This window comes from Chelonoidis abingdonii, chromosome 8, assembly GCF_003597395.2.
Source record: "Chelonoidis abingdonii isolate Lonesome George chromosome 8, CheloAbing_2.0, whole genome shotgun sequence".
NCBI lineage: Eukaryota > Metazoa > Chordata > Testudines > Testudinidae > Chelonoidis > Chelonoidis abingdonii.
In genome coordinates this window covers 71,612,479-71,633,379 of record NC_133776.1, presented here as the reverse complement: position 1 = coordinate 71,633,379, position 20,901 = coordinate 71,612,479, and the positions used below count along the sequence as shown (strand labels likewise).

At 38.5% G+C, this 20,901-nt stretch overlaps 1 protein-coding gene across 2 annotated transcripts in view; it reads left to right on the top strand.

The window, feature by feature from the left end:
• PCDH11X (protocadherin 11 X-linked) overlaps positions 1 to 20,901 on the top strand; it is a 1,065,677-nt gene that overhangs the window by 892,271 nt on the left and 152,505 nt on the right. The gene's annotated exons all lie outside the window — the stretch shown is intronic.

The following is a 20,901-nucleotide window of genomic DNA, read 5'->3' as shown; positions in this document are numbered from 1 at the left end:
CCATAGCATTTTGAAATCAAAATGGCTCATCGTTTTGTGACTTTATAATAATAAACCAGCATAGAACAACACCTGTACCAACTCTTTTTATCTGTAGTCCACAAAATGTTTTACAAAGGATGCTGAATATCATTATCTTCATGATGGAAATGGAGAAACTGAGGCACAGACGGGCAAAATCAGATGCCTGCAATCAGACAGCAACTTCAGTGACAGATCTAGAAATAGTACTAGACAGATTGTATCTTTGTTACTTGTATTGCTTCCATATTTCACACCACAACTTTCTTATAAGTTCATTATTTGGTAAATTTTACACCTTTCTGCTTACTTCAGAGGGATCATTTCGTTTCATACAAAGAGATAGCAGGATACATTGGCCACTGTTTTGAGTGGGACTAGTAGCACAGTATTAGTAATAGAAAAATTAAATGGCAATGAAACATTTACTGATAAAACTCCAAATTTTAACACAAACATTTTCAGAATTAATACATGAATGTATTTCAGCACTGCCTCAAAATATTCTTAGATGTGTCATGCTTATTCACGTCCAGACCTGATATGTGCACTCATATTTCCTGCACTGATCACTCTGTGTCTAGCACACCCTCTCTAAGATCACCTCAAACACAGGCTACAATATGAAATACTGTTCCTGGAGGTCAGTAGCAGATTAAGTGCTCAAACCAAATTATCCCTTTTTTCCCACCAAGCAAGTGCTTTGACTTCCATACATGCAACATATGTGGAAGTCAAAACGGCAGTTTATTTCAAGGCTTTTCTGCACCAGATATTTGTCAGACCTTTTTTATTTTTGTCTGCTCCGGTAGAGGGCTTTATGCCTACAGTAAAATTACTGCCATACTTTGGCACACTAGCTACTCTGTGTTTTTAAAAATCCAGGCTCAGTAAATAGAGATGTTGTCCAGAAATGATCCCTGAGTGGCCCACTAAACAGCATAGTGCTTTTATTTTCAGTTGTTCAAAAGCAGAAATAGGGAGTTGTATTGATGAAGACTGTTAAATAGAACATGCGTATACATGCGATTTTTAAAGCATTTTTAAATTATTTGATTCATTTATTGTTTTCTGCTATTAGGAAATATTGCTGCAGTGTTGATGGCATTTCACTTCTTTACCCATTCACAGATCCTGTTATTTTGGCATGCCCGTTCTTCTAAAAATAGGTTCCCAAATTTAGTTGTAGAAGTCAGTGACTGATTGTCATAATAATGCTGAAGAGAGTCGGTAATTTTCGGCTGGGTCATACACAATGGTTGGTCCATCCTTTTTAAATATTTGGCTCCAAGGCTGAATACTTGAGGCAGAAACAAAGCCTGTGCTAAAAAGTAAGCCCATTGGGTGCTTCCATAGCACCCCAAGGCCTGGATATGTCAACCCACAGAGAGAGACTGCTCTGCTAAATAGTCCAGAGTCCAGTCCATCTGTCATAAATTTAGGCCCAAAAGGCCACAGGTGCAGATTGAACTAGGAAAATAAATATGACATTTAGACAAAAGCCAGTTTAGAACATAGAGAGAAAAAAATGTCATATTTTCTGGTCTGTTCACTTAAATGTGCCCAGAATGAACAACCCTGCTGCCAGCACATTCTCTTTTTCTCTCTATCTTTGATTCTCAGTGTGAAATATTTCTCCTCTATTGGAATTATTGTAACTGAACTGAGACCATTCAAAGCTCCATGTTAAAAACTATATATACCAGTAGTTATAAAACACGTTCCTTTATTCCATGCTTCTAAACATAACTGGTGTGTAATAAAAGTACATCTACTATTTTACTAAATATTCATTACAAATAACTAATGACATGTCAAATGACTTACTGTATTAGACAGATTAATAAATGGACAATAAATAAGTCTTATGCACAATTAGTTTTTTATCCAGTGATCCAGAGGACTCAGCTCATGGGCCCAAACCTTATAGATTTTGCTCATTTTATTCATGCAAGTCTTCTACTGACTTCACTGCGAGTCTGCCCTGGTTTAGGTCTCCAAGATTGGCCCTTGTTTGTTTAAGTTCAACATGCAAAGCATTGTCATGCTTTTCAGTAGCATATTTCTTGAATTAGTCTGCATCCATCTATCTCCTTACTGTGAACGCAAAGATGTATTCACTGAAACGTTTTACTCCAGATGACAAAGGTTTCATTTAGTTCTCTCTCTCATTTTGGATGGATCTTTATCCAAATTAATATCTTCATTAAATTTGATACAGTCGCAAATTTAATGAAGAAGTTAATTTTCCACTGGGGGTATGAGAACTGTTGGACAAGTGTGTTTCCTGTTTAATAGAATAAAATCTCTCGAGGGCCACTTTTGGCCAGAAGCCATTCTTTGCCAATAATGTAGGCCAAATGCTAATGAGAATGGAATGAGGCATCTTTTTTTCTCTAGTTAAGTACCTGGTGTCCTGTACAAAATAGCCTAATCATATTCATGAGGTTTTCCATTATAATCTTCTTCTGTGAGCCATTCACTAAATGAACTTGGACATGGAGCCTGCCAGTGGTCAACAAGGCTACGTAATTGCTAACTTGATTTTAAGATGCTTTATGTTACAGCATTTAATTCTTCTTGTCCATTTCGGATTCATTTTCTTTTACAGAAGCATGACAATCAGAGCAGATATTCCTTTCCTGTGAAACAGTTCTGCAAGCATTTTCCTTCTTTCCAGGATATGACTCATTATAAGGACTAAATATGTGTGTATCTCAGAGAACATTTATAAAAATCTCCATTTGTTCTAACACGTGTTAGCATAATTGTCTGATAATAATGCTCAGTTTTTGATTCTCTATAAAGGTTTAGTAAGTTAGCATAGCTAATATATTTACAATGTACATTATTTTTACTGTTTAGGTTAATCTGCTAGAGCCATGGAATGTTCAAGAGCTTGTATCTGAAAACCAGGTTTCCTGCAGTCTTACTATTCCTGCTACTGTGCTATGTGGTATTAGTTTTGTTCTATCTAGCTAACAAGGGTTTTTGTTCTAATATCCTAGAGACAACCTCTCTTTAATGCAGAAGTTGAGATCAGGAATATTTGAGGTAACTGTTTCCAGAGCTGTAAGTCTACAGGGAGGGCCTTCTCAAAGGAGGACTCTAAATTCTGAGATATTTACCCCCATTTGGTACAACAAAACTCAAATTTGTTGTCTGGCAGGCTATGCTGTGTTTACTTGGGAATTTTTCTGAAGGGGTGAAATTGAGTATAAAGAATTCAGCTTTGTTTTTTGTTCATTTGCAGGATAGAGAGTTCTTAATTGACATATTTTGATGGTAGCCTCCACAGCATCATATCTGTCTCACTTCTCCAGACCCCCATGAAAGGGGATGGGGGGGGGGCTGCATTGATCTAAGGGATACTTACGCTAACATCATCTGAATTCTTAGTTTAGCTTGCAACTTCCCAGCCCTTTGTGCATAGTCCAGTGTTGCCAGACTTTATTATGGTGAGAATTTGATGGTGGTCTTAAAACCTCAGCTTCTGGATTCATTTGATTAGGGGAGAATGCTTTTGAGTGTTTTGGATTGTCCATACTGGTACATTCCTTCAAAAACTGGAAAAGCAAATGTTAAGTGGATATACTAGACACTTAGCATACTGGATTGTTCCTTCTTCAAAATCTCCCCTCTTCCTGGAGCAATGTACACAAAAAAGCAAACACAAGAGCTTTCCCCAGTGCAATGAACAGTGAAGTCAGTGGGAGCCTTCCCATTCACTCAATGGGCCTTTAATTAATGGGCCTTTTCAAACTAGTCTGCTTTACCTGTACATGCCCAAGCACTTACTCCAGCATCTGTGATGTATATCTTTGTTCAGATCACATTACAAATTGCATTGCAGCATTAATCTCCCCATAGTTTATAATGTGGCTGTTAGTTCCAGTCATCTATAATTATAATAAACTTTTTTTAAGTCTTATCTGACAAAGACAGTAGTTGACCGACATATTATGTAACACACCCACATGATACTCCTTATATGAGGAATACAGAAGTTTTGGAACTCAAGCAATATTACTGTTTAAATATCTGTTTAAATAATAGATATTTAATACTGTTTAAATAATAGATATTATAACAGTAGTTATAATGCAGGAGTTTTTTGGTTCCTTATGAGAAGCCCTTTATATGTCTTCTAATTTATTATTATGTTATTTATTTATGTTATTTTTTGTTCAACATAGTGGAAATATAATTTTAAAAGGATAGCAATTTTCTCAAATCAGCAAACAGATTAAGAGAGAAGGGAACTGGGAAAGATCAGTCTGACACCTAACTACTTGTAGAGTCTCTAAAAGCTGATAAAGTATGATTCTCAGTCAGTGAAGCTGGTGGGTTGTAGAGGATGATCAGTTCCTAAAGAGGCTGGTTTACTATCATTTTTGGAATTCAGACCTCAGATGACTGTTCTAAGAAGTCTGAATTTGTCATACTTACAGTACAAAGTTAAGTGCCAAGATAATAGAATTCTACGGGGAGGAGAACCACGTAAAGCATCAGTTTCTTTGGTATTTTGTATGTGACCCAACAGAACCCAGCCATCTTTGGTATTTCAGTCCCAGGTTTTTCCAGTTGAATGTCACATGGATCTTTGTGTGAATCTTCATCTTTTAATCAAAATATATATGGAGCCTGATGATATGTCTGTTTATATCACAGGGTTCTGCAGAAAGAGATCTAGTCCCAGATATAGGGCATGTTGTACAAAACTGAAGCCCATTAAAATAGATCATATTGATATCATGCTTGTTAACTTTAAAATGAAAAAAAAATGCAGGAGTTAATGCTCGCTTTGATGTGTGCATCTACCACCATTAAGGTTAATATGAATTATGCTCTTTCATTTTGAGGAGACTTGATTGTATGAAGCAGTTAGTATCTGAACGAGACACTTTCCCTGTTCATGTTAGGGATGCTCAGGCAGCTAGTATTTCACTGTATTCATAAAAATGACTTTGAAGATGATAGTGAAGGCACAATCTACAGGACTATACATAATATATAGAGATAGAGAAAAAAAGTTAGGTTTGTTTTACATTTGAATAGCTTGAAACTAGTTAAACCATTCTTGTTCCAAACTTCCTAAAATAATTTCTGTTTGGGCTGACATAAAGCATGAGAAACAGACAAAAACAATATTTTTGTGGCAGTTATGATGGATGGGAAAAAGGGAATGCAGTATATCTTTTCTACATGTAGGAATGGAATGTTTAGGAATATTGTGATTTCTAAATTTGGTTGTTCTCATTTGTGTCACTCTATACACAGGCTTTCAATGATGTGTACATTTTGTTTTATTTTAACCCCTTTATAATTGCTCACCATAATACTGCTGGGTGCAAACCTAGGATAAAGCTACTTTAATCTATAGAGTTGCATTTAGCATTCTGTACATTTCTTAAGTGTAATATGGAAGTTCAGATTTTTCATCCTTAGACACATTTGAAAAGAAAAATGAAATGTTCTTACATTAATTTTTGTTTAAAAAACAAAAGAGCAGTGGTGACTGATAATTTTAAAACACAAAGGAGAGAGCAAACCAAGTTAGTGGGGGGGCAGGAGGATAAAGACACTTCAGTGTACTAGTAAAATGTGTTAACTCTCAGGATCCTTGGTACTCATCCTTGGTAAACTATAGAGATACTGATGATGGATACATGCTTACTGGGCACCTAGGAATCCTGTATGGCATCCGAACATGACACTCTTCCCCGACATTGCAACACGCAACCATGTTGCACACACTCCTCTAACTTGTGGCTCATGCCCTATTCCAGCACAGTTGCATTATTTTCATTAATTTATATATTTTTGGTCTAAAAATGCACTTGCTGCATTGAGTACACATCTGTGAGTGAATAAAAAAAGTAATATCAAATGCAGTTAATGCTTAAAATCAAGAAACTCTCCCAGTATTTAGCTATGAACAAAAATACACTCCACCAGAAAAAGAGGGCAGTTATCAGCGAGTGGAAAACCCAATCCTCAGCCCCATGCACTATGTGCCTTAGTAATCTCCCCCCCCCCCCCCCGCACGGACTCACTCTGTAGGTCATAGATTCATATTGATACTGCAGTAGCTTTAGAATGTTTGAATTCAAAATGAGGTTTGGGAGCATTTTATTGAAAACCCAGAAATTTGAGTGTTAAAAAGCACATTTTCAACAGTAACATGACTGAATATGTCTGATATTTATACGTATTGTAATCTTTTGATTTAATAAATATTAAATAGAAAAGCAGAAGTGTTACCAGACTAACAAATGACTATGAATGAAACAAGAAAACAATAAATAATAGTTAAAATTCTCACCAAATCCCTCTACAACATACATGGCACAATAAAGGTATCCTGTCTGTTGTTCCCTGAATGGAAAATCTGACACACTCTTATTTAGCCTTTATGCCTCCCTTGTGACAGAACTGTATGGGGAAAGAAGGAGACGGAAACTGAACATTCCAAAAACCATGTTTTGGCAGGTTTCTTGGAAATGAAAATCTTCGTCTATCTGAAATGACATAGGCTTGTCTTGTAAAATTATGTACAGCTTAAAAGCATAAGAGATACTTGAGTAGGCTCATCTTAAGAACTGTGTACATCTTAAGGAAAATTGGAATAATATCCAAAGTTGAGAACAAGGTATTAAAATCTGTTTACACTAGAAACCAGTCCTTGGGATTCTGCAGTCTTCTGTTCTAATCAAACTAAATGAATAAATAAGAACTATCTATTCCACAAGCAGAATGGAATGGAACAGGGCTGCAAATCTCTTCTATATGATCTGCTTGTTTCTGCTTTGTCTCCTTCTTGCTCTAATCATGACACTAAATTTACTCTTAAACTGATACTTGCATCAAAACTAGGAATTCATTTTCAAGAATTAACACCTGACATGGTAAATTGCAGGTAAAGTACGGGGGTATTTATTTCCCATAGATTACATGAAACATTGAATATTGCTATGCCATAATTGAAACACAGAACAGGAAAAGGTGCTTTAACATCACTTTTAAGAACTAAAAGCAGCGGAGAATCCTGTGGCACCTTATAGACTAACAGACGTTTTGGAGCGTGAGCTTTCGTGGGTGAATACCCACTTCTTCAGATGCAGGTAGTGGAAATTTCCAGGGGAAGGTATATATATGCTAGCAAGCAAGCTAGAGATAACGAGGTTAGTTCAATCAAGGAGGATGGGGCCCTGTTCTAGCAGTAGAGGTGTGAAAACCAAGGGAGGAGAAACTGGTTCTGTAATTGGCAAGCCATTCACAGTCTTTGTTTAGTCCAGAGCTGATGGTGTCAAATTTGCAGATGAACTGAAGCTCAGCAGTTTCTCTTTGAAGTCTGGTCCTGAAGTTTTTTTGCTGCAGGATGGCCACCTTAAGGTCTGCTATAGTGTGGCCAGGGAGGTTGAAGTGCTCTCCTACAGGTTTTTGTATATTGCCATTCCTAATATCTGATTTGTGTCCATTTATCCTTTTCCGTAGAGACTGTCCAGTTTGGCCGATGTACATAGCAGAGGGGCATTGCTGGCATATGATGGCGTATATTACATTGGTGGACGTGCAGGTGAATGAACCTGTGATGGTGTGGCTGATCTGGTTAGGTCCTGTGATGGTGTCGCTGGTGTAGATATGTGGGCAGAGTTGGCATCGAGGTTTGTTGCATGGATTGGTTCCTGAGGTAGAGTTACTATGGTACGGTGTGCAGTTGCTGGTGAGAATACGTTTCAGGTTGGCAGGTTGTCTGTGGGCGAGGATTGGCCCGCCACCCAAGACCTGTGAAAGTTTTAAAAACTAGTGTCTCATTGGCTCTTCCCATTTATCTGAGGTTTTTCTTTCTATTCGTGTGCTGATGAAGTCATTGTACTGTCCCAGCGGGCCACAGGCGACTCATGAAAAGACTGTTGAATTCATATCCCACTCATTACTGGATGCATATTTTCAAAGAGCAAGCACTGCCCTCTTTCTCCTTTGAAAATTACGCTTGCCACCTGAGTGCCCAGTAAATGACCACTCAAAGGAGATCCTTTGAAAATTCATCTGCATGTGCAGAATTTGGGCCAAAGTTACCATCAGGTATTTCCATGCAACTCCACTGATTATATGGGTGATTGGAGGCAGAATTTGATCCTGTCTGATTTGAAATTGTACAGTTTACACCTCAGGACCAAATCCTATAGTCCTTTCTCCAAACAAACTCCCAATAAAGGAACAAGTTTTGCCTGAATCAGAGAACTAGATGAGGACTGTCTGTTCATATTCAGTATCTAGATAGATACTGTGTGTTCATATTTAGTGGTAGTATGCAGATATGTGTATGTGTGTAATATGTAATGGAAAACATACAATTGATTTTTACTAGTGGGAAAATAACCTCAAATGAGTTAGAAAACTAATTTCCTTACATTATGTCATGATTTCCTTTCATACAGCACAGGGGGTTTAATTATCTAGTTTTACTTGTATCACAGCAGATATTTAATTTTTTCATCCTGTATCAGATATAATAGATAGAAGAGATGTGTGCAAAAGAGCAGTTACTCTTAAGCTATGCTGCTTTGAAAACTTTTAAAGATTAATTTTATTTAAAAGTGAGAGATTTCAGTTCTTGAGATGTCTTTGAAGTTTATCCCTACAGATTTGATAGCAGCAAAGCTACAAAACTCTTTTCTCTGCTATCATGCAAAATTATTAAAATTAGGAAAGCCCTCTTTAAAAACAAACAAATACGTGATGATCCAACATTTTTTTTTTTAATTAAACAAGTTGAAGTGTAATTGTTTGATACTGGGCAGGTTGTGTTCGCCCACATTAATGGAAATAAATTCTGCAGTAACCCAAGACATCAAAAAAATCAATCTAGCAATGTCAAAGAGTTAATCTGAAAGCAAAGGCATCACTCTAAGAGCTGTCTCTCTTTATAAACCTCATTAAAACATACAAAAACAATGTCCTTTTGCGGATTAGTGGCCCATTTTCTACAGTATTCTAATGGTAGTTACATGTGTATCAAGGCTAGAAAGATTCTCCTTAGGAAATAATTTCTGCACTTCTGTTTTATCCCTGTAATATACTGCCTCAAGGAATTACCCAAAAGTAGTGTACTAGCGGGGGGGCATAGAAAGCTATAATTGATGTGAAATGTGCTGAACATGATTTTCTACTTCTCATAAATGTTTCTCTGTATATAATATATGCGGTGGTTTTCTGCCAGGCCAGAGAGAAGATTGTCACCATGTTTGGAAATATGAAATGAAATAGCATTCCCCAGTCTTTCACCCATCAGTTAGCAGGAAGCGAACACGGGGGGAGGGAAGATGACCTTGAGATATTTCAGTTAACTGAAGCTGCATCTTAAATAGTTGAACTTTACTGTTTAAAAGACATGCATTAAGAAATGTAGAAATTTTGCATTACAAAATCCCAGACATTTAATTTAGCTTTACAGTTAATCTAGCTTCTTTTCACAAAATCTTTAGAAGAAAAAAAACAAAACAAACATGTTCTATTTTAATTCTGTGAGTTCCATTTTGATGCACACAATAATCAAGTTCCTTCATTAGGTATTATATGAGATATCCGTCATCTGCAAGCACATAATGAGTGAGATATTCAAAAGTGCTGGGCATTGTCCTAACTGTTCCTATTGACTTCCTTTGTATTTTTACTGTTGTTTGATGTGGGAGCCATACAAATACAAACTTTCTGGAAATCTGCAAAGCACCAGAAAGGTTTAACATTCAAGACTTCAAGGCTTTTAACAAATTCAGTCTTTTAAAATGTTCCTGGAGGATTAATGTAAAATATTGCTAAACCATTATCAGTCCCAGAAATTAACTGCAAAAGTAAAGCGATAGTAACATTTTTCTCCCTGTTTGACAAGACTGTGATTTGATTGGTGGCAAAAAGAAAGCCAAACACTAAATAATATCAATGCGCTGTTGTTTCCTTGTGCTGTTACTGGAAATGCTTTGTCTAGTGAATCAAGATATGTGCATAACTGAAGTTCTATGGGGCCGATTCACTTTCATTTATCTGTTTCCTGTCATAAGTGAAAGGAAAATCATTCCTGTGGCACTACTTGTGTGGTTTAATTTTTGAATACTTTGTTTACTAGAGAGGAAAGGAGAATGCGTTTTTGGTGGTGGTGAAATGTACTAATGTTTTTCTCCATTTGATGGCTCCCATGGGCATCATATTATTTTTCAGAAAATGGTGGTTTTTTTCACAGTACTGCATGATGATGGTAACAGTGTGGATTGCTACTTCAGAACCAGAAGATCCAATCAAAGTGTATCATTCACTTTCTTCTTTTTTATCTTTTTTGTCTCTGTGCAAGAGCTTTATTCTAGACTAGCTGCCCCTGGCTGTGAGCTGAGGTCATGTCACATGGATCATTTGTATACTGAGTTTTATTCAGCCAAACTCTGTTGCCTTCCAAATTCAGAAAAGCCCAAAACAAATACATTTACTCATCTGAACACTGTGGAATTTGCTTTATCATTTCATTATATCTGACTATATCTTACTTTTTCATGATCCTGCCAGTATTCCCTCATATATACCAAGAAGAAGGAGAAAACACTTTATTATCCATTGTTCTTCCTGATTGGATTTTGTATAGTGTTGTATACCTGACTTGGGTGCGTGTATAGCAATGTATCACATTTCTGTAGGACTCTCTTTGTGAACTAGGAAAAAAACAAACATTCCATTTACCTCAAAGTACAGGTTTAGGAAATTCAGGCTGAGGTTGGCAAAGTCTCCTAAGGGATTTGGGGACCCATTTCTTTAGCGTTGAGATTTGAGTGCCCAGATCCCTTAGGCAATGTATACGGCTTTGTACAAAACAAATTCTTACTGTGGTAATAGAACTGTTTCCAGTGGTCTTTATGACATCAATGAAATAAAGTGGCTTGTAGAACAGCAACTTCTGTTGTTGAGTGACTAAAGCTGTTTTAATGACAACAATGCTGCAATTCTATAGCTTTCATTGGCATTAGGATAGATTTAAAGTTGCTATTTGTATCTAACATAAGGGTTTAATGCACTATGTGTCTGCAGGAAAAATAAACCCATACACGTATTATAGAATTTTTTTATATCTGCCAGCATTCTACTCAACATAAACCGGTGTCTCATTATTTTAGTACATATACATATAATGTTGAGGTGTCTATTATTTTGTGTATTTTGTATATTGCAAGAATTTTAAAGTCAATCTTTCCTCCACCTGCACCAAATTTCACTAGGTCTTTATCATTTTTGTGGTTACAATACTATGCAAGCTACTTAAGTATGATAAAGCTGCTACTTATTAGTTTTGCAATCAGCAGGAGATGTGGTAGAATTACCTGAATTATATATCAAAAAGGACTGAATATTTTTGTACCTGTGGTAAATGTTATTAAAATTAATTCACAGAACTAAACAAAATAGGTATTGAGCCATTATTATTGCATTGCATGTGTCTGAGCATTTTGTTTTTCATTCTGACTTCACTACATATTTTAACCTTCATTACAAGAAATTTTGTTCTTGAACATAAGAAGAAAATTTGTTCTGAGGTTAGTTCATAATGAGACTATAATTTAGGAGAAGTAAATTCAAGGCTCATCAGAGATTCTCTGTGGTAGGAATAACACATGGGACTTATTATACAATAAGTAACAGAAGAGAAACAACTATGCAATACATATTCATAAAAATATATCCTTCTCCCTTTGGTGTTAAATGTAGGCTTATTACATTAAAGTATTTCAGGTTTTGAAAGGAGAATGCACTTACAGATCAAATATCTATTTCTGCAATTGTTATAGTTATTGTCCATATATTATTCAGTAACATATTTCACTTGGAATGACATTGATAATTATTAATATAGTCTAAGATTAAATATGTATTTGTAGCCTCAAATATTGTGATTTTTTGGTATAAACTTAGGTTATCCCTTTTCACTTCATTCAAAATAATGATCTGGACGTGTAAAATATATTTTTAAAAAGCTCTACCAACATGCTACCAGCAAGCACAACATGAAAACTGGAAGAGAAAAATATATTTCAATACAAATGCAGTCTTTAAGAATTTGCTTAGTTTATGGATTTGCTTAGTTTACCTAATGAGTAATCCTTTTTATTTCAAATTAGAAAATTATTTCACTCAATAGGACCTCGGCTATGACGTGAACTCTCTTTGGTGAATAATTCTTTCTTAGGTTCTCCTTGACCAAAGGACTTGGGTAGAATGGGAAAGGGAAATTACATAAAATATTTCTAAGCTGAATAGAAAAATGGAATAACAGATGAACACAAATTTGAAGACTTCTATATAAATATAATGTTTTACTAGTGTCCTATGCGGTAAGTCTTGCTTTTTTGTCTAATACATGTTGACTTCAAGGAAATTATTTGTGTGAGCAAACATTAGACGTGATTAAGAGTTGCAGAATCAGATTATTGGATTGTAGGGATATTAATGGATGACCTCTGTTGATGAAAGAGAGGGCTAGTATTCCTCTTGGGTCTTTCATTCGTTCATGTCTCAGTTGATCATTTGCCCTTACAATACTAGTGAAGACCTTAAAGTGAATTGTAGCCTAGTCTTCACTCTAGGGTTATCTACTACGTATACTTTTTAAATACCGCTGATTGATAAGTACAGAGGATAGGAGACCTGAGTTATTTATAGGGTTGCCACAAGATAATGTCAAATAATGTTAGCGGACAAAAGAAAAATAGAATATCTGCTTGTAATCATTTCCAGCAGTGAACATTTTAATGAACACAAACCAGTGCAATTTATTGTGTGAGCCCTGTAAATGACATATCTTGAAGATACATGATCGTATAAATAGATTCTGATGGGGAAATCTGTTTAAGATTTGGATTTATAAATTGTGTATTATTTTCATAGATAAAAAGAAAAGGATTACTTGGATTTGGGGGGGGGGGTGATTGCCTGTATAAATTTTTTTTTTTTTTCTGAGCAACCAAGCCCTAAAATATTTAAGGAAAATGTGGCTTTAAATCACCTTTGTGTCTACTTAGTCCTTGTGGCCAGTAAAGGAATGCAAGTAAGAGGAGCTTCAAGGTTACCTTCAATTGCATTTGCTTCTGTAAACCCCAAGGAGCCAGGAACCAGGAGCCAGGAACTCCCAGAGCACACCACCACCCATTGCAATATCCTCTGTGCTGGGAATAGGCATAGCAGACCTTACACAAACTGCAAATTCTCCATTGTTAGGGAAACCTGATGCTGATGGCTATGCAGCTGCTTTCTACCAGTAAACCAACATTTTGGGGGCTCAGAGCCTCTCCTCTAATTTTCAACATTTTATTAGTACCTAAAATATTTCATATTCTATCCTCTACTTCCAGTCTTAGAGATTAACAGGGCAGATCTTTGACTATTGAATTACTTTTGTGGTATGCATTTCATCCTCCTTAGATACAGACCCAATGAATTTATTTATTAATTTTGGTGTCCTTTACAAGTGATCAGATTTTAAAGATGTTTTGATCACTGCAGGCTGGGCTGGATTGGAATAGCAGTTTCAGAGATGAAAAGCAAGCACTTTGTCACACAGTCTGCCCCAGGCAGACTTTATTTTCCATAATAATATATATGAAATTTCAAAGTACCTCTACAACAATAAGTTGCTAATTCTTTTTAAAATCAAATTGAAGAAATAAGTTGTAATGAAGAATAAAGGTTTTCAAAAACAGAATTTGAACCAAAAAATGTTTCTGTTGAACATTTGTTTTGGATTGTAAATCCAAAGAAATTATCAAATGAAAGCATGGTTTATTTCCTTTTGTCTGTCTTATTTCTATGTGCTTTGCATCTCTATAAAATCATATTATTCATAAACCAAGTATTTGAACAGTAAGGAAAAGCAGGTTTTATACTTTACACTGACATTTCTAAAATGTACTACATGTGCAGTGCTTACTCCATCGTTAATCCTGCAGTAGTTCTGGATTATGATATAGCATTAGCATACTGTGTAGAAAAATTAACTGCCTCAATTTTAGATTGCATTTAAAATAGGTGACAGGAAGGTATAAAGTACAGTCTGTACTCATTCAGCTATATCTTTGTGGCCCATTATTGTTTTTTTTTACGGAAATGTATGGTTGTTAATTCTGTCCAACATGTTTACAGTTCTTGTTTCTGTAATTATCTCACTGAACTCATGTTATATACATTTTTAATTTGTTACCAGTTATTATATATTCATACAGTTGTATAGTAATGGAAACATTTTCAAAAAGCTCCTAATGGATTTAGGAGCACAAGTCCTTTTGTCTTACAGTGGGACCTGTGCTCCTAAATCCTCTAAGTTGTTTCCCAATGGCAGGCAGCTAGTTTTTTACAGTAATTCTATAAAGTTGCAATAAATTAATTTTACACAGCTCTCTGAATTCATTAGCACCTGTATTCAACAGGTGGCAATAAACATTCGTCATATATTGTTTGGTTTACCAAGAGTATCTAAGTTACTTCAGAGTGAGTTATAGTTGTAAGGACTGCAGGACTGGTCCCTTAACAGGCTGGGGCAGCAAATCCTTAGCTCGTGTAAAGTTTTATAGTTTAATTGAAGTCTGGAAATTGATCTGAACACAGTGGCAAAATGAGGACAGACACATGGATGGATTTTAAGTGGCAGTCCACAGCTTTTAGTACCTTTAATTGCTATCTGCCAATCACCCAGACTGTCCTTTTCCAGGCCTTTAATTGACTCCAGTGCTACAATGTGTGGCAAATTGCCGGTATTGTTCTCTGGGTCTCGCGCTTTCTCTTCTCTGGGGTAGGTTCAGGGCGATATTGCTTGCCTCTGAACCAGTTCTTAATCACTCCCCTAGTGTCCTTGGAGGAGGGGAGTGGAGAGGGAGGGACCTGGGCCCGCCCTCTACTCCAGGTCCCAACCCAGGGGCCCTGGGGTTGTGGTGAACCACTTGACTAGCGGTTTCTTCCCCTGGGTTACTTCCCTCTCATACCCGTCAGCTTGTGAAGGGCTTCTCGCCTCTCTTCTATACAAGCCTGGTGCCCCTTACCTAGGGTTTCTGTTGGGCTTCCCAATCCACCGCAGCACTCCTCCAAACCTTCTATTTCTCTCTGGACAAACTCTTCTCTTCTGCAATCTGCACTCTGCTCCAATCCAACCTTTCTCCTTCAACTACCACCCCCTGTCTGACTGAAGCAGGGGTTTATATCCCATGACTGGAGTCAGGTGCTCTAACTGGAGTCAGGTGCTCTAATTGGCCACAGCTGTTCTAGTTAATCTAAAGCAAACCTTCCTCCCTTGGCAGGGAATAAGGCCCCCTGCTAACACTCTTATGCTGCACTCTGGCCATGCTGTATCAGACATGTAACCTCTAACTCAGAGTCAGCTCTCCTTAGCTTGCTGTGCTCCTATCACCCTCCCCATTGCAAGGGGGAAAGAGGGTGCAGAAGGGTGTGGACCTGGGCCTGCAAGGGCCATGAGGTCTTCACAATGAGCGCAAGGCCCATCAGTAAAATCCCAGGTCTTTTACCTCTGAGAACCATTTATTTTATCCTTTTAGCTATGCTGGAAACCAGCCATGTACCAGCCTTTTAAATGGTTCCAAGGCAGGGTACCAGGGTTCCTGCCATATAACTCCTTATTGAGCCGCTCCATAACTCTCCCCACCAGCACCCACAAGCCCCAGCACTGCCTTATGGCACCCCAAAATGACCCATGGGTTTTTCCCAAGACTGCAGTACTTCAGTCCTTTCCAGTCACAAAGAGTTATGGGATTTAGGCGGCTTGTGACAAAAAACAAAATAAAACAAAAACACATGCACACCATATACTCTGCAGGTTTCTTTTTGGTCTCCATGTAAAAAAGGTCATGAAACACAGCTGTCAAATATAATAAGCCAAATTGGCAATTTCTGAAAATTTTGATATAGTATTTTACCATTGCCCCTTTCTAGACTACATTGAAACATGCAGTGTAGCTGCTTGCTTCAGAAACTTTACTACTTGTAATAGGTCTCCAATGAGTTGACATTAGCGCAATCTCATTATTTTAGCTTTGTTTACAGACCGCTGCTTTTTTCTTCTTTCCCTATAATAAGCTGAGTCATTATCTTTTAGATAGCCCAATTAACAAGACTCATTTGTTACCAACAGCTGCAGTCATTCAGTTGACTTGCAGTGACTATTTCCGAACTCGGCTCCATGTTCAAAATCTACTTTATCCTGTGCCAGCACAATCTCAATTGTGTCAGATCTTTATCAGCATTGTACAGTTTCTGGTGGTGTATCCCTCCCACTCTCTCTCTTTTTTGCAAGTGTTGATGTTGCTTGCACTATTAGTAATAGTTACTTGGAGTTATCTGCCCATATTAAGTTGATGGGCACATTTTCTGTTAACTCTGGGAAATCATTTGGGATTGTAATGTATTGGAGCTCAACAAGATTCCTAGCGACATCATAGAATATTGGGGTTGGAAGGGACCTCAGGAGGTCATCTAGTCCAACCCCCTGCTCAAAGCAGGACCAATCCCCAGACAGATTTTTGCCCCAGCTCCCTAAATGGACCATCTTAGGAAATGAACTCACAACCTGGGGTTTAGGAGGCCAGTGCTCAAACTGCCGAACTATCCATCCCCCTCAAAAATGTCTGATTATATATCAGAGCCAGGAATTGAACACAGGTCTCCTGACTCCCAGGCCAGTGCCTTATTCTCTGGATCATGCTACCTCTCCATTGCGTAGATGAAGAAGAGACTGTGCCCCCAGTCCTGCATTTTGATCCATGTGAGTTGACCCTTACATCCACAAAGAGGTGAATTTCTTTTCTGACTACGGAATAACTCCTGTACACTTGGAGTGAACTAAAAATAAGGCAGACTGATTGGGTGTGTCTTTTTAGCTCTGAGAGAGCATTGTTTTAATGTAAATGGGATGGAAAACTGTTGTCTTACACTTAATGTTTTGAATAGAAGTGGTTGCAGATTTTCCTGCAGAATGATTTTACAGTGAAAAATGCAGTTTCCACACAATCAGGATTCTCTGTAGGGAACACTTCATCATTTCCAAACTGACATGTTTTGGCATTTTCAATCTGCAAAAAAATTCAAAATTTCAACTTTTTGTCCCAATTTGGGCCAAAGCCAAATGTTTAAATGTCAAAATTTCCATGGGACAGAAAATTCTAATTTCTCTCAGTTCTCATTTCTCTAGGCTTTTAAATAGATTAGGCTGAATTTTCCCCTGTGCCAGAGCTACGTTTGGTATGGGGGAGGTAGTATGTGGAAGCCAAATGCATCTCCCTGATCCTGCACCATGCAGCCCTAGCACAAATTAGACAAGTTGAGGAGCAACTATGCTGTGTCTGCCAACTTTGTATCTGTAGAGAGTTACTCTTCACAAGGGGAATTCTCCATTGCCCACATCTGGCCAGAATACAACCACTTTGCATTGCCTGAATAGTGCAAAAAGGTGGTGTGGACCAGAGAATCTGGTCCAACATATTCAGATCTCTGTTTAATTCCATCCTTTATCATACAGTTCAGCTGCTGGAAACGGCTTGTCACAATTTGTGACCTTAACTCAATTAATCAACTGTGAGGAAATGGTTTTCATAGACTGATAGTCAAGAACCTGGCTTCACATGTTTCTACCGCTTTGCAATATCAGAAAAAAGAGCAGGGGCATCCCCTCAGCTGATGGAGCTGTGGCCATTTGCACCAGCTGGGGATCTTCCCCCAGACATTTATGCAGAGGTTTACACAGGATCAGAAGGGCTTCCTTCATAGGGGCAGCTTGGTCTTTTCATGGTCTGTACAGAAAAAAGTGTAAATCCCATCTGTGCCAGACCTTTTCCTTTTTGCTTCAAAGCTGTACCACTTTAAGCTGTGACATTGCCACGTCTCAAACTAAAGAAGATTGAACTAGGTCAATGCTTGGAACTCTGAGGAAAATCTAGATGCTGCATGAAGTCGTGATGCCATTCAATACATGGTATTCTTCATTCTGAGTCAATATTGAATCAATCGTGTTTAGAGGCACTTTGGCTCATAGCATTGTAAAAAAAAATCTCCTGCTTGGCTAACATTTTCCATACTTGGTCTCAGCCTAAAAGTGAATCTGATGAGGTGAGCCCAACATCAGTTTAATAGCATTCAAGTTGTTTGAACTGGGGTAAGGGGTGGGGAGTACACTTGTTGCATATGTTCCAACTGAAATATCAAAATTGGCTTGTTTAATAATTCTCAGTGAAGAAAGAAAAAAAAACAAGTTAAAAGAAAATAAGTTCCACATTTACAAGCTATTAATGTTTAAAATGGCATGTTAGAACATTTTCTATCCATTCTTTTTCCTGATTGGTTTAACAGAGTGCATTAGAATGTTTTGAGTATTCTTATAATAACCCATTTCAGGACACTTCTATTAAGAACTCCAGCATTGAAGACATTTATGAAATAGAACAGAGTTGCAGATATATATATATATAAAGATTGGCCAACATTTCCAGTTGTAGGTCTTTGAAAAACTGAAATTACTCAGTAGAGAATTCTTAAATTTTTGCAGCTAAATTCCCCCCAAATTTTGTCTGCTCTGGGCATGCTCCACTCCTGGGATGAGCAGGAGTTTTCCTGCAATTACAGCTCTACTGCAGGGCATGCTGGATCTGGCCACCAGAACTGAGAGTAGGGAGCCTGTTTTTGCATTGCTTTTAATGATCTCCTTGATGGGCAAGGTAGAATGGGAGAGGAATCTGCCCAGTTCAAATGCAGAGGGTACAACAGCTGGATCTGCTGGGGGGTGGGAGTAGTAGATTTGGACAAGGTGCCTAGGGTGGGGGTAAAAATTGGGATTGGAGGCTAGCCCAGAGGGGGGAGAGGGAAACTGAGAGTTGGGGTCTGTATGGGCAAGGGGATTGGGAGTCAGAGGGCAGACTAAGACTGGCTAAACCAAGGTACTGGGTGGGGGGGAAGATTGGAGGAATGGAAGTGGCAGCAAGTTGGTGGGAGGGGAAACTGCTACCTGGAAGGGGAGAATTGGGAATGGGCATGGTAAGGAGACTGAGAGATATAGTAGGTGAGACTAGAACTTGCTGGGCAAGACGACTGGTATTAGAAGCCTGAAGAGTAGAGAATGAGACTGCTTCAAGAAGCTGAATCACAGAATATCAGGTCTGGAAGGGACCTCAGGAGGTCAGCTTGTCCAACCCCCTACTCAAAGCAGGACCACTCACTAGACAGATTTTTCCCCAGCATCCCTAAATGGTCTCTTCAAGGATTGAACTCACAACCCTGCATTTAGCAGGCTAATGCTCAAACCAGTGAACTGTCTGTCCCCCCTTGATGGGCTTGGAACATGGACAGATTGAAGAGAATGGGGAAGAAGGTTCCTGAGTCTCCCCATTCCTCTGCTGTGAAACTGACTGATAAAGTATCCCATCCCCTTCTAGTGCTGGTACATATAGAGGATGACAACTTGCTACTCCTATCAGTTACTCTAAGTCAAGTGGCAAAGGTCTGTGCAGTGCTGATAATCCATTGGGGTGATTCAACATGATGGAATATAGTTTTTTCCATTTGATTTTTTGAACAAAAAATTAAAACATAGGAAGTTACACACAAAAATGTACGTTAAAAGAGCCTCACTTTATTAAGGCTGTAATATTTCCATCTGTTCCACATGAGTGGACATCGGTTCTAATGCAGAGCCCCCACTGATTTCATTGGACTCTGCCTGGGTATTTAACGTCTCAGTGAGACAGATCATATTAAAGGGTCTAGGCCTAAATGTAAAACATTCCTGATATAAATTCTAGCTTTTAACGTCCTGTTTACAAACCTTGCATGAGCAGAGTGTTCTTTAGTTGCCTCAGTCTTGTGCACCAGGCCTAACTTAGGGAAGGACGGTAGCAAACTAACAGCTAATTTTATTATGTACCCCAAAAGAAAATTGTTTATTATTATGCTAATGAGATATAATTGAAAGCTGAGAATCAATATGGTGTGTTGTAGTTTGTATGTGTGGAGGCTGCTGGGGCAGTGTGCTGGGAGAGAAGCTGAGCCCTGTTTAGGGGGTGGAGCTTACCTGCTTAGGCGTCCTATAAAAGTAGCCAGCCAGTCAGGCAGCGGCATAGACAGCTGCAGTGGTGCAGCAACCAACAAACAGAGCTGTAAACAGGGGAGTTTCAGAGGGAGTTTACAGGGGGAGGCTGTGGGGGAGACTGAGACCTAGGCAGAGGAACTGACAGGCTAGTTAAGGGAGTGGGTGGTGGTCCGCCAGTGTTCTGGTGCCTGTTGGGGGTTTGTTTTGTGTTTCTTGGACTAGTAGGTTTTAGGTGGGATACAGAGGCAGCAGTGAAAGATACAATGAGGATGACTGGATGTGGAAGCTGCAGCATGTACATGATCCTAGAGGGGGTACCTGAAAAGAGTTTTGTCTTCATGAAGTGCCGCCTGATAGAGCTGATGGAAGAAAAGATCTGAGGACTGGAGATGCAGGTGGAAAGTCTGGTCGAGTTTAGAAGGGGGGTCGAGCAGATGATGGAGCAAAGATATGAGGAGGCTGAGGGGATAAGCTCAGACTTGCAGATGGAAGCAAGACCAAAGAATTCTGAGGAGAGACTGCTGGGTGAGGAAAGTGGACGGTGGAAGCATGTGACTAAGAGAACCAGGGAGAGGAAAAGACAGGCCAGTGAAGAAGAAATAGAACTCAGGAACAGGTTTGCAGAGTTGGAAAATGAAGAAGGGGCGCAGCAGGTGATCGCTGAAGGAGAGAGGCCAAGGAAAAAGAGAAGAGCTGCTAGTCCTACAGGAAGAGGGGAGGAGTCAATGGAGGCAACACCAAATATGAGCCCCAGGAGGACTGCA